This window comes from Haemaphysalis longicornis, unplaced genomic scaffold, assembly GCF_048455015.1.
Source record: "Haemaphysalis longicornis isolate Haplotype H1 unplaced genomic scaffold, Haemaphysalis longicornis Haplotype H1 scaffold_3, whole genome shotgun sequence".
NCBI classification, from domain to species: domain Eukaryota; kingdom Metazoa; phylum Arthropoda; class Arachnida; order Ixodida; family Ixodidae; genus Haemaphysalis; species Haemaphysalis longicornis.
Genome location: NW_027526335.1, coordinates 107,251,264 through 107,266,802, shown reverse-complemented (window position 1 = coordinate 107,266,802; position 15,539 = coordinate 107,251,264). Strand labels below are relative to the sequence as shown.

Here is a 15,539-nt window from a genome sequence, read left to right as displayed (position 1 = left end):
TGGCACCGTGCGAATACTGTCCAAATGCAATCAGGATGCGTTTGCGATTCCTAACACAATTCCACGCCGAGTGTAAATTCTGCAACCAGCCAGGCACTCCCAAACACATTATATAGTAGTGCGACAACAACACAGCCCTTTCCCCCATCCCCTGAGCAGTGGGAGATAATGTAGTCCAGCTTCCCACCTGAAGATCAACCTCAGCTGGTCGAGAGGGCCCAGTCGAGCCAAGACAGCTCATGGATTCCTGAAATAAGGGACCGCCCCACACGTAATGCCCAGATCAGATCAGATTAAACTTTATCGTTGCCACGGGTGGGACCGTTTTCAGGTCGACTTCAGTGTCCTTCCGGCGACGGCAGGATTCAAGTAGATCTCTGCGGCGTCTTCGGCCACCTGGGCTAGTGAGACCTGGCTCATAGGGTCTGTGCTGAGCAGCGCGGCCTCCCACTGCTCCTCGTTCGTAATTTGTAATAAAATGGGGTGCTTTTTAAGAGTTTGGAGGGGTTTTTCTTCACAGGACCAAATCACATGTGATAGGACTGCGTATTTATGGCAAACAGGGCATTGGTTAGAGTGCAACTCGGGGTAGTAGAGTGATAGGAGGGCAGGGGTGGGAAATGTGGATGTTTGAAGTTGGCGCCATACAACAGCGTGGCGGCGGGAGAGGGAGGGGTCGGGTGAAATAAAAAAAATTATCCCTCCTATCTGTCTCTGTCTCCTCAACACATTGCAGGAAAAAAAAAAAAACGTAATCACCACACTCAATTTACTATCGGGTGACGACAAATAAGGAGCGCCAATCACATGTTCCCTTTTTATCATTTGCAACGGGCACACAACGGGAGAGAGAGAGAGAGAGAGAGAGAGAGACCTTTGAAAGCTGTAATCCGGAGGCTCGGCGGAAACACACAAAAAGAAAGAAAGAAAAGAAGGCAAAAACTTACAATGCTCAACGTTATGGTCACTAAACGTAAGGCCTAACAACGGTGAAAGTCACGAGATTTTCCGTTTCGTGCGAATCTTTTAACTCCCACAAGGCTCATTGTTACAAAGCATACACAGCAGTAATGCGGTCCAACTATATAACTTCAAAGCGCGGACTGGCCTAATATTTCGCTATCCGCCAGATGTCCCCGTACTTTAGTGCGAAGCAGTATGTGTCTCACCCCCACCCCCCACCCCCTTAACCCCTCCCGTTTTCATTCCGGGGAAGCCAATTTACCCGGTGCCGCTCTGGGGCTCCTCCTCGCCACCACCGATGCCTCTTTCACAAGTTGCGCAGTCGGCTGACAGCGGCCGCAGCGCCGTCATCAGATGATTGCGGAGAATCAACAGCAGCGCGAATTGGTGTAAAAACGCCCGAGACCCAGCGCCACCGATGAGAATGAAGCCGCGGCCGTTGCCGCCCCGAATTCAACCTCTCCCACTAGCTGCGGGTTCCTCCCGGTAGAAAGCAATTTGGCTCGTTGGAACGCCGACGCGAGCACATAGTTCTTTAGCTTGAAGGCCATTCCGAGCGACATAACGGCGTCAGCGGCCCTCGTTGGCCACTAGGTCAGTCTGGTAGCAGAATAATAATAGATCTTAGTGTGGCCGCACTTATAAGGTCTCCTTCTCCCTTCCCCAGTGTATTTCACACCTAGTTATGCACCCATCCCCGGTTGCCGGTTCAGGCGCGCACAGGTTGGGAATGGAGGGAGGGGGGCATGCACGCACAGAAGGGCTTAATGCCGCTACCGATGACATACCCGTTGTGGTGGTGGGAGATTCAAACGTGGGAGTCTCATGGCTCAATGCGCCCTCTCAGCTTTCCTCCGCAATCGAGTGGTTCGGGTATGGGTTGGTGCGTTGCGCAGACAATAAGATGCCTACGACTGGGCAGCGAAAGGGACACCGGCGTGTGCGTCTGCAGAGTAAAGGTCGAGGCCTTCGAGGTGTTAACTCGCCATGGGACGGACGCATGTCGTTCGCTTGGAGGAAGAGGAGCGGAAGTTGAAGAAGCGCCAGCCCGAACAGAGCGCGAATTGGCGCGAAAACAACGGAAAGCCGCTGCCGCCGCCGTTGCCGCCTCAAGCTCTAGCTGGTAGAGTAGCTGAAAATCCCTCCCGGATGATCAGTAACTGGATGAACAAGTGATATAGGCCGACGTGGACCTATGTCCCTTGTTCAGTTTAAAGGGCTTTCACAGCGACATGTTCGGCAGTGTTTTTCACTTCTAAGCAGCCGCTCATGGCCAGTTGCCGGTTATGCGTGCACGGGTTAGAAGTGGAGAAACGGAGGGAGGAGAGGGGGCAGGCGCACCTATAGGATTCATGCCCTTGCTCATGACATGTCCGTTGTGTTGGTGTGAGGGTTAAACGTGGCCGTCAAACCTACCAATGCGACCGGTCCGGTGTCCTCAGTGGTAGAGTGGATTAGGTTGGCGTGTTACACAAACAGTAAAGATGCCTACAACATGGAACGAAAGACACAGCTTTACGTTTGTCCGCTAGGATAAAGATCAGGTGTTTCCAAATTTCATTGAGGTAACTGGCTATTAACTATGCTCAGCCGTAAATTACAAACAGACGTGTTTTGCTTCGCGCACTCCGTGGGGGGCGTGTGTAGGGCCGTGGGGGGCGTTTTCCCAGAGTGGAAGGGCACTAATTTTTTTTCTGCTCATCACCTTTGGTGTCCAACGCGCACAATACGTAATGTACGAGCGAGACTGCAGGCGACAAGAGCTGTGTAGCAACTGTGCATCAATGCTGGCCACTTCGGAATGCTTTACAGAACTTTTGCAGCCTATTTTCGCTGAAGAATATATAAGGCGAAGACGCCGACCACAAAGCTTGTAGGTTTTAAGATTAACGTTGGGCTCACATGCGGTAGCCTTGGTCACAATTAAAAAAAAACTGGGCGCAAACGTTCGCCTGAAGCACGGGGCTCATGATGCTGTTCAGGGATATTTCATGTTCTTCAACATGAGATGCTTGTTTTCGAACATGCATCCTGACGCATGCAGACGGGCTTCCGTCATACGTGTCACCTCAAGCATATTGTACTTGCACGGTTCTAAAGGGCACCTTTCTCCGCTAAAGTTAGCCTTAAAATTTACATGCGCGTTACAATTGGGCTGAAAACCGAAATAGGCTCTCAATGTTGCCCGCTTTCGTTTTAACGCCAGCAGAAGCAGGATAAGCAAGTTTACGAAGCACATGGGGTTTTGCTGCCACAGTTGCGTGCGTCAACGGCGTGCGTATTCGGCCACGTACATGGTGCCATGTGTTTTACATCTGCGCTGTAGGATTGGCTTCAAATTATTTTTTCGGATTTTTAAAATAAACTAACTTACAATCGGGGGCGCGTTAGAATCGTGCGAATATGGTATTTCCACGCACGCCCCCCCCCCCCCCCCCTCCGTCACATTTTCCAAGCTTTTTTGGAGCCAAATTCAGTGTTTCAACAGCGAAAGGCAGAGAACCATGACCGCCTCCTACCCAGACAAAGCGATCACTAGTCTGACGCAAGAATTTCGGGTCCTCTATTGAATTGGAGGACCCGAATTTCTCGAAATTCTTCGCTCCAAGGCACTGGGAGAGAATATTTGAGAGAGAGAGAGAGAGAGAGAGAGAGAGAGAGAGAGAGAGAGAGAGAGAGAGAGAATGAGAGTTTCTTGTTCAGGCTGCGTGTGCAGCGAGTTCCTAGTTACGGAATAACCACCGAGCAGAAACAGAAGCTCGGTGCAGAAAGAAAAACTCGGGACAATAACATCCTTAGAGACTTCGAGCAAATGACCGAGGGGATAAATAAAAAAAAATCGAAAGCCGGGCCAACACTCGCAACCAACAACATCCAGCTGTGTCGGACTCATTTTCGTAGAAACAACTGACGTCCTGGAAAATACAAAATGTTCCGGGTCAACCGGAAAAAAAAAAATATTGGGGAGAGAAAGTGATCCGAAGGGGACAGCAATCGAACGCATTGGTACGGAGGGACACAAAGGTAACAAAAGCGCAATGACATAATACTGCGAGGGCAATAAAGTGACCAGCTGGCCGAGAAAGCTCCCAGACAACGGCAAGCTTCATCAGCCAGACGGGGACCGACACGGCTTATTTGTTCGCTGCCCACCGACCTGACATCGAACACCCCGTCCCAAGAAGCGCGTCAGCGTGAAAGAACAGTTGGCTGCCAAGAAGGAGAGAAGAAAGAATGCCAATACAAGGTCTAGTTCACTCTACGCAAACAACCATGTTGTTGTCGTCGTCGTCGTGCCCGCCGCGACAGACGAGCACGTGAGCTCGTTACGCGATACCCAAGGTCGGTGAAACGCGACTCGCTCGCCGCCGGATGCCACAGCGCTTGGGACGAGGTGCAAAAGAAGGGGGGAGTTTTTTTTTTTTTTCCGCTTTCTTTTCTTTTTCCGCGCATGCGTAATGACATTGCGCAATTCCGTCGTCGCTTTTTACGTAACTCAGTTGGGACGGGACTCGCCCGTTGCATCGACGACACAAACAGATCTCGGTTCCGTTGTTTCGTATACCTTTTTCTGTTTTTCTGCCCGTTCCTTTCTTCATCTCTACTCTGTATAAACCTCATCCTGCGGTCAATAGTACGCCCACCCGCGGGTTGAACGGCCTCTTTGTTTGTGCTCTGCAGGGTCGCACCGCTGCCCAGAAGCAAGAAGCGCGCTCCGGGTGCGATTTCCCAATCGCCGCGCGCTAACTTATCCCTACTAGCGTCACCAAATAAAGACCTTTAGAGTATGGGCACTCTTTTCTCTCATTGTTATGTGCCGCCAGGATTTTCATTGGTCGGGCCGCACCACGTGATAGTTGTTTACTTATGGGCGAAGCCATTTTGTTTCTGGGCGCCTCCTCTCTCTCTCTGCTGCGCGGACGCTCGAGCGGCCGGTCACACACTGCCCGTCACAACCTGCGGCGGTTTCGTTGGGAGAGATGGCAACACTGCAAGCCAGAAACAAAATGGCCTCCAGACGCTTCCGGATGCCCGAAGTGGCGGTACCCGAAGTGGCGGGTACGTAGCTTATTTAGTGGCGCTTGTCCCTACGTCCTCAAACCTACGGCCTTAAAGGGACACTGAAGTGAATTCTGCTTTAGCAACAGCCAATTGAGGTCGTACTCTCCCCGTACAGAATTGCAGCATGCCTTCCCGTACGTATCGCCTTGGCACTCCGTAGAAACACAAGAGCCCAAACAGCGACCCATTCGTTTTCAAAGCGGGATACATATGTACAGCCAGGGGTGAGTCGATTTTTCAATGAGCTCGAAATCCGCAAGTATCCGTTTCGTGAAAGAAGAAATTCATCAGCCCTCCCACTCTGTGAAGAAGTCCGAGCAGCGAAGCTGGGGCTATAGGCACCGGTCACTGCTCAGAGGGCGCGACGAATAAAGTACACCCAGCGCCGCCCCGCGGAAGCTTGAGCTAACTCCGGGTCGGTGAGAGCCAGACGGCCGGCGCGCGTTCATAGATTCGGCACCTCTGGGTTGTTTGTTTGTGCGATTCTGCGATTGTTTTTGAAAGGTGTCTCGTGCTTGAAAACTGTTCTGGCAAATAGTTTCCCCATGTCTCAAGTGCTTCTGTGCGATTTCCGGACAATTACGGGGCTGAGCTACTACTGTCGGGCTCGCGTGCGCGAGAAGTTAGAGATTGTACGTTCCCGCGCGCGTGTGCGCCGTGAAAGAAATTGATAGAACAGACATCGTTGCGAAGTCCCATTCTCAGCAAGTGTCAGCCGTCTCCGAAGCATCGGATAATTATCGCGCCGAGAGGCGAAAACGAAAGCAGACACCGGCGGCCTGCCGAGGGGACCGGGCTCGGATCACGAAGCACTCGAAACCACCACCGCCGCAGCGACCGCGGCCGGATGTTTACACCACCGAGCGTGTATGGTGCGAGCTTTGGACTCTCGCGTGGTGCGTGTGTGTGCTGTTCGCCCAACGGAGTCGCCCCACGCCCGAGCAGCGCGTCAGACGTCTTCTTTGAGTGCTCCTCCGTCTATATATGTAATCACAGTTTTTTCAGCTAATTAAACATCTTTTTAAATTCTCAAACCCCAGTGTTTTCCCACTCAATATGAGCCACGATCAAGCTGACACAAGGGAAGGTTATTTACGGCGCCAATTCAGGTCAGTAGCCAGCGTATACCACGGCGCTCCACGACAGAATAAGCGTGTCTGTGTTATTGTTTCCTCTGTTCGCCCAACCACACTACAGTTACTTTTTCGGTTGCCCTTCTTCAGCTCGGTTGGTGTTGTCACTGATTAAAAACGGATTCCAAACGTTATTAGCTTATGACAAAGTAAGCGCAGTTCACACAGTTGGAAATCTGCTGTGGAGCTGCGGTTGTCTTTACGAAGATTTCGTTTAGTTTCGGCTTGTATCTTGTGTGTAATGTTAGAGTCGTATAAACGGCTAATTGTGATACAGTTTATTCAGGCCGTTCAGAATTCTCCAAAAAAAGTATTTCCTCCTCCTCCCCATCCTCTGCTTAAACAATACCAACCTCAACTTTCAGAGTACGCAAACCGCATTAAAGAAGTCAGCGCGAGTGAATGCAACCTTGCCTTTGATAGCTTTCCACGCTCTCGCTTGGAATGCGTGGTCGAACTCTGTACACTTCGGGAAACAAAGTAGGGCAGTAAGTGGGATGCGTACTGACCGTCTTGACATTGCTTTTGGCATCACCCGCGAAGTGCTGTGAACATATTCTTGTGCCGCCTTTTGGCATATATTCGGTGCTGTGAATGTCGCTAAAAAAAGGTTACTGCTGATAAAACAATAGTGGGGGAAGCCGTAATATCTTGTGTTATGCAAATACTACGACGGCATGCGATTCATCGCAGCGCGCGATGTGTATGGAACACTGAAAGCAAACATTTTAGTTTTACGGCCCTTCGTGTCTGCGCTGCTCATAAACAGTCATCGTACTCATAATACTCCTTCCACTGACAAAAAATGTCATGGCTTTCTTAGTGCTAAAATCCATTTCTTGCGACGCTGCCCGAGAAACCTGTACAGAACGATGGCAGGCTGCCTTCCGCGATTGTTGCAGTACTTCACGCAGCAGTAGCGGCGTGGCCACTAATTCCTTCCTGCAGCATTTTGATCCTTTCGGACACTGCAGCTTGCAATTATAACTACGTTTCTTAAAAAACTTCCGCCACACAACGTCGAACCGCACGCAGCGCGCGTGTTTTTACGTGCGCTGAACGGCCGGTCGCGACATCCACCGACCCGGCGTTGCTAAGCGGCGGCGAGAGATGGCGCTGCAGTCGCACGCAAACTTCACTGTCCGGTGCCTATAGAGCGTTGTTCCAGGGAAAACAAAACAAACAAACAAAAAAGAAACATGGTGCTCTCTGCTTGCCTCCCGTAGGAGCCCATGTAGTGACAGCCGACGGCAATTCCACAATATTTGCAAATTTACCGTAAACTACGTAATTATGAAAATAGACGAAACTCGGCGTAATGTCAGAGTCATCTTAGCGGCTAATTGTCATGTAAATTGCTTCCGAATAGTTTCAATAAAACGAGAGTTACATCCGTTTTTTGGAACCATAGATCCCGCCGGAGACGGCCCATGTATTGACAGCGGACTGGAAAAGTCTGAAACTTCACTGTGAACTAATTTCGACAAATGAATCTCGGCGTAATGATACATTACAAAATCGAATTATGGGGTTTGGACGCGCCGTAGTGAAGGGCGCCGGATTAATTTCGAACACCTGGGGTCTTAAACGAGCGACATAAGATAGAGTCACCGTAGCGGCCAATTTCAGTACGATTCTTCGATTACGAACATTCGCGAGAAGCGAGAGAACATTTTTTTTTTTTTTTCGTCTTGACGCGACGCGTAGATGGTCGGAGACATCGGCCGCCACCGGAAGAACTACACCGCTTCGCTGTAAAAAACGAAAGCGACTTTCCCGTCCCTTTCCCCCACATTTCACTTCCGTCTTCTATCGTCAGGAAACACGGCGACTGCGATGCAAACGAACCCGCATACATCCGGTGGATAACGGAACTAGGGGGCAGCAGATCCTTTTCCTATCGCTAGTATGCTTATTATATACGCGCAAACGCGCGACCCCACTCTAATCTCTAACTGTAGGCGTCGGGGGAAGCAAACACAGCGGGCGACACAACCGAGAACAATCTTATCGTCACGGGACTCGCAGCATATCGCTCCGTTTCTAACGGGAGAGCCGCGCGCGGCCGCACGACCGAGCAGCTGCCACAGGCGGTGACAAGAGCGACCCCGCCGTGGTGCGTGCGTCAGCCGCCAGGTGCTGTTACGTCGTCGCGGTCGCTTGCGACTCCCAACGTCCATGACGTAAGACGAGCGAACAAAAAGACGTTGGACAACCTCCTGTTGCGCGCGACGACTCAGCAGAGGACAGGGGCAGAAGTCGGCCCCGTCACCGATAGCGGGTCACAAACAGTGCAGACAGCCGACGCCGCGGTAAAATAGACAGAGAGAGAGCAGAAGGAGACAAAAACAAAGAAAAAATGGTCGCCGGCGCGCACGTACACTGTTCCGGATGACTCACCGCGTAGGAAGCGTCCAGAAAGAAACCCCTGAACGTCGACATTTTCACTCCCACCCTCTCTTTCGGGGAAATGCCGTCACTGAACGCTTACGCAGATCGCAGCTCGCACTCACGTGAAGCAGCTATGCATGATATAGGCGAGGCCGCTAGAGAGTAGGGGGCAAAGGCAAAAACGCCTTTTTCAGGGACGATCACGACGAAAGCGAAAATTCGGAGCCCGTGCGGCGGGGTGGTTTTCGAAGGATTCGGGTGTTTCGTAAATGTGCAAATCGCTACCCTCGCACGCATGCACCGTGTGCAAAAAAACCGACGAATTTCGCAGCAGCGAATAATCTCGCCCCACGATTCCACGCCCCAGGATTCCACATACTACGATGCGCTTCGGAAGTACACATACACACCAGTGATACTACTAAAAGCGTTACGTGCCATCCGTTTTAAGCGGGAAAAGAGGCTAATAGAGCAAGCTTGTTCACCCCCCCCCCCCCCCTTCTCTGCTCTTTGAGGTGGTGGTGGTGGTGATTTATTAACAAAGGAGGGAAGAGAAAAGGCCTGGGGATATTGTTGAACTCAACGGGGAGTTCACCCTCATACGACCCAGTCCAGGGAAGGGGATTGGGGCTTCAAAGGATAGGAAGAGAGAAGGGGGAAGAGGAGAGCGTTAGGAGAGTGGGAGATAGTCTATATCGCGTTCGTTTAGTCCATGACTCGATGGCTACAAACGCAGTGCTAGTCCTGTTGTAACCAGGAAGTTGACTAGGTGCTGGAAGACCTCCCGTCGGATGGCGTCCGGTCCCGTGGGGAACAGGAAGTCTTCTAGCTTGTGGCTTTGAGGAGAGAAATGGCACCATTACATCCTATCTTGTTCAACCCCCCTCTCCCCCTTCTGCTCTTTGAACGAGAGAAATGCCACCATTACATCCTGCGTAGGCCCGCCGACACGCAGTGCATACGGAAGCCGGCTATTTCTAAATGGACTTTGGATACAACATAGAGCTTTGTTTATTTTAAAGCACTAGCCTCACCCAGCTTCATTCTAGTTACGAAAGACGTTTTTTTATCCGATAAAACGCACGAAATGTTAAGAACACTTCAAATTTCTCGCTACAGTGACTCAATATGGGCAAGACTGACGTAGTACGAGTTAGCACTAAGAAGACAATAGGGACATTTTTTTTTTGGTGCAGATTAGTGCAGTGTCGTGCATATCAGTGCAAAGTGCTACTGGGGATATCATTTAGTAAAAAAAAAATGATCATATGCTGCACTGCTTGCCCCAGTGCAGCCAGTTCAGGTAAAAAAAAAAAATGCCTCTAGTGTGTTAACTAAACGTTAGCTTTAGAACGTTAGAAACGACATTACTTATTCACACAACACGTGCAGTTAGGCAACGTTGCAGTTTGTGAGTGCGTGTCTACCACCGGCCGGATAAGGCAGACCCCTGCGGCTTGTTTGAGCCGGTCCAAAGGACCTAGCAGTAGAGATTGCGGAATCTGCAGCGTAATCTCCGCGGTCAGGGCCATCACGCAACGCCACTCCGCGCTGTCCACGCAGGGGACAACGAAGAAGTCGTCCACCGTCGAGTGCGGCAGCTTTTTCGCACGCCACACGCACGGCCGCTTGCCGCGTAAATGCACGGCGAAAATGCGACCCCAGCTCTAGAAAAAAAAGAAAAACCTCCTCTGGCTTAGCGATCTGCAAAAATGTCCTAGGTGCCGCTGCATGCATATTATATCAGTGGACCGGAAACGCGCAATCCTTTCGAACCCTCGCCGATAAGAAAGCGCGTCCCGACGGACGTATGAAAGATGAAGTCGTAAATTACGCCAACTCCCTTATCTCGGAACAGCTGTGCGTGCGCTCACTTACACAGCCCGCGGCATCATTATTCGGCGAACGCCGCTGTCCAGTGCGTCGCGAAGAGAGAGGCAGAGAGAGAAAACTGTTCCCGTGTCATAAAAAGGTGAATAAATATATATAGTTTTTGTTGTAGGGCGACGCGACACAGTCGACGCACCAACAGCAGCCGCAACGCGGAATGGCGCTCGAAATGTTTCGAAATTAAACGAACAACAACAACAACAACAACAACAACAACAAAAAGAGCGAAAAACGCCTGTTCCACTTGTCGGTTTCGACCGATCACTTGCCAGGCTATAGCACTAGAGGGATATAATACAGAAGCCATGCGGAACTGCAGAAAAATTCCTCCGACACGTATAAAATCTATTTACGTGCGTTGACGGCGAAAGCCTAGCGATTACTTGATTCGTAAATATAGCATGGAAATGATCCTAGTTAGTTGCATAGCACAGTTGGCTACTCTGTACCAAACATTTTGCACTTCCTGCAATCCATTCAATAGTTATGAATGTCCCCGTAAAGACAAAGTTCGGGGTACTTTTTGTAAACAACAAACATCCGTAATATTATTTTCACTATTTTTAGGTTTGAATCGCAAAAGACGGTCCTTTATAAAGTTGGTGTGAAATAATAAATGAATTGCCCTCCAACAGTTCATTTTTGCTGATGTGTCTGCAGTACTGCTCGCACGCGTCGTGTGCGAGCAGTATTGCAACAGCATTGCTTTAGGTGTTGTCGAACGAAGCTCTTCTATGCAGTCCACATCTTATGCATCAATCAAATCACCCTTTCCATTGGTGCGTTTGTGCCTGGAAAGTACATGGCGTACTCGACGACTGCGTTGGAATTGTTGCAAAGCACGTCATTTGCTCCGAACTGCTGAAGCACGTTCACCCACCATTGCCCAAATGCAGAATGGTGTGCTGAAGGGATTGCTTGTAACTAAAAAACAAAAGAACAAAACAGCGCAGACGACGGGGCTTCGAAAGAAACGCACTGCATAGGCGCTATGTTGTGCGTTTCTTGCTTAATCCCATCGCCTGCCTTGTGTTCTCAAAGTTCCTCAAACGGTTTCGTTTGGCTCTTCCATTCCGCCAGATTTTCATTCGTGACACAGGGCGGGATACCAGTCTTCCATTCTTTCGGCCGAGGCAGGACAAAACACTGTCCCACGAGCAGGCTACCAGGACAGAAGGACCACAGCCGCAAAACCGGGACACATCCCGCCTAAATAGGGACGTGTGGTCTCTCTCTCTCTCTTTCTTCTTCTTCTTCTTCTTCTTCTTCTTCTCAACGTCAAATGGACGGAAGGATGAATGAATAGTTTGCAGTAACAACAAAAAAATCCCGCTACCCGAAGCTGTTTCAGCTCTTGCTCGACGGCAATCCGTACTTTGCTTGTTTGAAAACAACTAACTCAGTCATTTTTAACGTTTCGGCTTTCGTTAGACGGCAACCGATACTTTGTTTAAAAACGGCTGCGGTTTAGCTCAGCTAACCTTGGATATGCAAAGCAAAAGCTTGGCTTAGTCTGAGTCTTGGTTTCGCTTGGTTAACCTTTGATGTAGCTGCATTGCCGACCACGGCTCAACGCCGTTCGGTCCCGTGCAACGCTCACAGGAGGAGGCCCGCGTCGCTTTCATTCGCGTCTAACGGGGTGTTCCTCTTCGCCGGGCGCAAGATGAGTCGCGTAGCCCAAGACGAACCAGCGGCGCATGCGTGGGAGGCGGCAAGGTTGGTCGGCAGCCGATCAGCTGAGCGCCCGCAACCGCGCGCCGCTCAGCTGATCAGTTGAGGAGAACGACTGAAAACGGGGCCTTGTGCGCAGCGCCGAAAGCGGGCCCGGCGAATCACGCGATGCGCTTCAAGGGATGTGTCGTAAAGGGTGTGTCTGAGGTCAAAAGGTGAATTTGCGCAACCACGGCGAAACCGGTGGCCGAAAGTAGTGAAGCTTCGCTTTAAAACCACTAAATCAGTCATTTTTCTCTCTCGGTTTTTTTTTTTTTGCATTTTTGCGTGCCGCACAAGAGTCGCACATCGTAAAGGGGGAGCATGCACCCGCATAGCCATTCAAAACATTACGACCAAGGGAAGTTCTGGCGCCTAGGAAAAATCACTAGGGACATGTGCTAATTTAATTCCCCATGACGGCCGCTGACGATAAGATGCATCGTTCAGACGACTGCGTCAGTAATTTCGAAGTTTTTCCTCTGCTTGCGTATGCAAACGAACACGGACAGTGAACAGGGGCAATAGCTCTCGCGTTTGCTCACAAATATATTCTAACGGCACTTACTGCACGCAAAACATTACGGACCGAAACCGAAAATGAAACAATTCTTACCAGCAGCTGTATTAAAATAGAGCGCTGCCACTGCTTGAAAGCTGAAGTTTTGCAGCCATGCACTGCAGCAGGAGTTCCCGCATACATTTATTTTACTTTAATGTATCCCTGATTGCACGCTCGTTTCGCGATCTGCCTCGATGGACAGATAAGCTCCACCAATCCTGTTTCACTACCCACGATTGTACGACGTCAAAAATTTTAGTATGGTAAAGCGAATTGAGGGGCCGATACCCTTTTCACGTTTGCGGCATTTTTTGCATTAAAAGCGACTGCCGCTGCTGCCGGGGGGTGGTATATTTGCATTCAGGGCACTGTAATCTACCGATAGAGGCAAACTTGTTTTACACTTCAGTGTCCCGTTAAGAATCGCCGATTCTGCACGCCAGCTGCGCCGGTACTAAACTGCTTCTGAACTGGTTTCAGATGTGCATGCAGGTCAAATCGAATAGCGCCCGTATACAGTACAGCGCCGGTGCTGTCGCTGTTCCCGACTCGGCGACTCGGCCTCTCTTCGGGAGTGCGGATTAAGCCGCGGCGACCTCGCTGGCTCTATCAAACGACGGAGTGCTAATACCGCGCCGCACTGCAGCCTCTTGTGTTTTGCAAGTGTAGCGAAGGCGTGTCAAGGGAGGGAAAATACCATCCCTTCGCAAAGAAAGTTTACACAGAAGAGCGAAATCTTTCTCGCACCAAAACTGCGTCAAAGGAGCGCGGAAACCTCCGCTATAAAAGTGCGCCCATACTTCGATGAAAGTGCGTCCAATCGATCTTGAAACCTTCGAAGACCCAAATCACAAACGACGAACCAACCCCATGCGACGATTTGTCGCGCACTGAGTAAACGCATCTATATACGAACGATCTAAATGTACGCCGATACGTGCTTTATGAGATAGCGGTACTGTACCCCTCCTTTATGACCGATGCATGCATGTCTTATCTAGATCCCTTTCCTCTTACGCGATTTTCAGGTAATTCCGCTTTGACACAAACGAAGCCCGGTTTCACGCACGCGACGTGTGTCCAGAGGTCATATTGATAGAGCTTTTCGGTCGACCAACTGGTCTATGGGGAAATGCACCAGTTTTTTTTTTTTTTTTGCTTGATTGTATAGGTTAACGCGCCGACGCAACGCAGGCGATGAGGCGCGCCGTAGTGGAGGGGCTCCAGATTATTTTTGACCACCGGCGGATCTTTAAAGTGCGCCGAGATCTCGTACACACGGGCGTTTTTTGCCATTCGCCACCACCAGAAAAGCGGCCTCCGCGGCCGGGAATCGAACCCGCGTCCTCGCGCTCAGCAGCACAACGCCTTAGCCATTGAGCCACCGCGGCGGGTACTAGTTTTTTTAGCAGGACGCCATCGGTCCCACCAAGAAAGCTTTAAAGGAGCCATGAAGAGAAAATACAACTTCGTTTAATTTGAAAGAACGAGGATTCAGTATCTCACTCAGCTCCATTACAGCCACAAAAGATGTTTTTTAACGAAAAAAAGCAAGTATTTAAAAACTTTCAAATTTTGCGCCACAGTGACGTGTTATGAGCAAGAATGACGTCATACGGGCCGGCAATAAAATATAATTTTCAGTGCGTTAACTGCACGTTAGCATTCAAGTGATGCGGTCAACTGGAACTAGAGGCCCCATTACAGACGTCCAGTCATGTGTCGTCGCGACAGGCCAGTTAGGCGACCGCCAATCGCACAAACAAGGTTCCGTGACGTCATAGAAAAGTTGCGGGAAATTGGCTAGGGGGTCGCGACTGCTTCACACGTTTTCTTTCATATCTCCGTTATTTGCTCGAAGACTGCGATGATATTGGTATCATTGTTATCGGGACTAAGCAGCCTTTCTAATAAACCCAACTTGTATTTTGTCTTCATGGCTCCTTTAAACATGAAAATTTAAGCCTTCTGGTCTACTGTATACCTTCGCAAGCTGCGGCGACTGATGACATCGGCGTGATAAGGCACGGCACACGTCATCACGCACACGCCCACCGGAATGCTTCCAACTCCCCCGCCACCGCACCAACCGCATCGCGTATGCCTACAGATACGGCCTCGACATCCGGGCGTTGCCGCCTCGCCCGATTCCGGTATGGTACGCGTACAGGGCGAAGGCTGCGGCAGTGCGGCGCACATCCTGCATTCGCGAGGCGGATAAGAGACCCGACGAACGTGACAGTGACCTCGGCGTTTTTGCCGGAACATGCAACGCCAGTGCAAGCAAGGCATCGACGCCCTGCAGCAGGGGTCGGGATATCCTGGCACAACAAAGCCCGGCGCCAAGGTTTCTCAACAAGTGCCTTGACTTCCGGAGTTTGACTCCGTGTCGTTATGTGTGTGTGTGTGGAGGGAAAGCGGAAGAGTTGGCAGATGATGACAGCATGGGACAATACCCGCATACATCATACGAAAACTCGGGCAGCGAAGAAGGGGGGGAAAAAATCAGTACCCTTTTGTGAGTACGGATGACCAGCGAAGCTGTGGTGCATAATTTTAGAGTCGCGTGGGCGGCTAATTGTCATATAGGCTGCGTTCCATTTCGCGGACAGCGCGATAGACAGCTTACCCAAGCAGTCTAATAAGACGCCTAAAGGAATAAGGATTGGAACGGCGCAACGGTCACGAACGCAACACCAACGCAGACGACAACCACGTAGCAGACATGTTGAGAGACGTAAGCCGCAGGTCTCGTAATAATATTACCGTTATTATAAAAAAATTACGCGATCTAAGAATTAAACAAAAACATCTTCATTACTAGTATA

The 15,539-nt window shown here is 50.4% G+C and overlaps 1 protein-coding gene across 1 annotated transcript in view; it reads right to left on the bottom strand.

Moving 5' to 3' along the window:
• The window catches only part of LOC144174992 (E3 ubiquitin-protein ligase RNF19A-like), an 89,728-nt gene that overhangs the window by 63,781 nt on the left and 10,408 nt on the right, over positions 1-15,539 (bottom strand). The gene's annotated exons all lie outside the window — the stretch shown is intronic.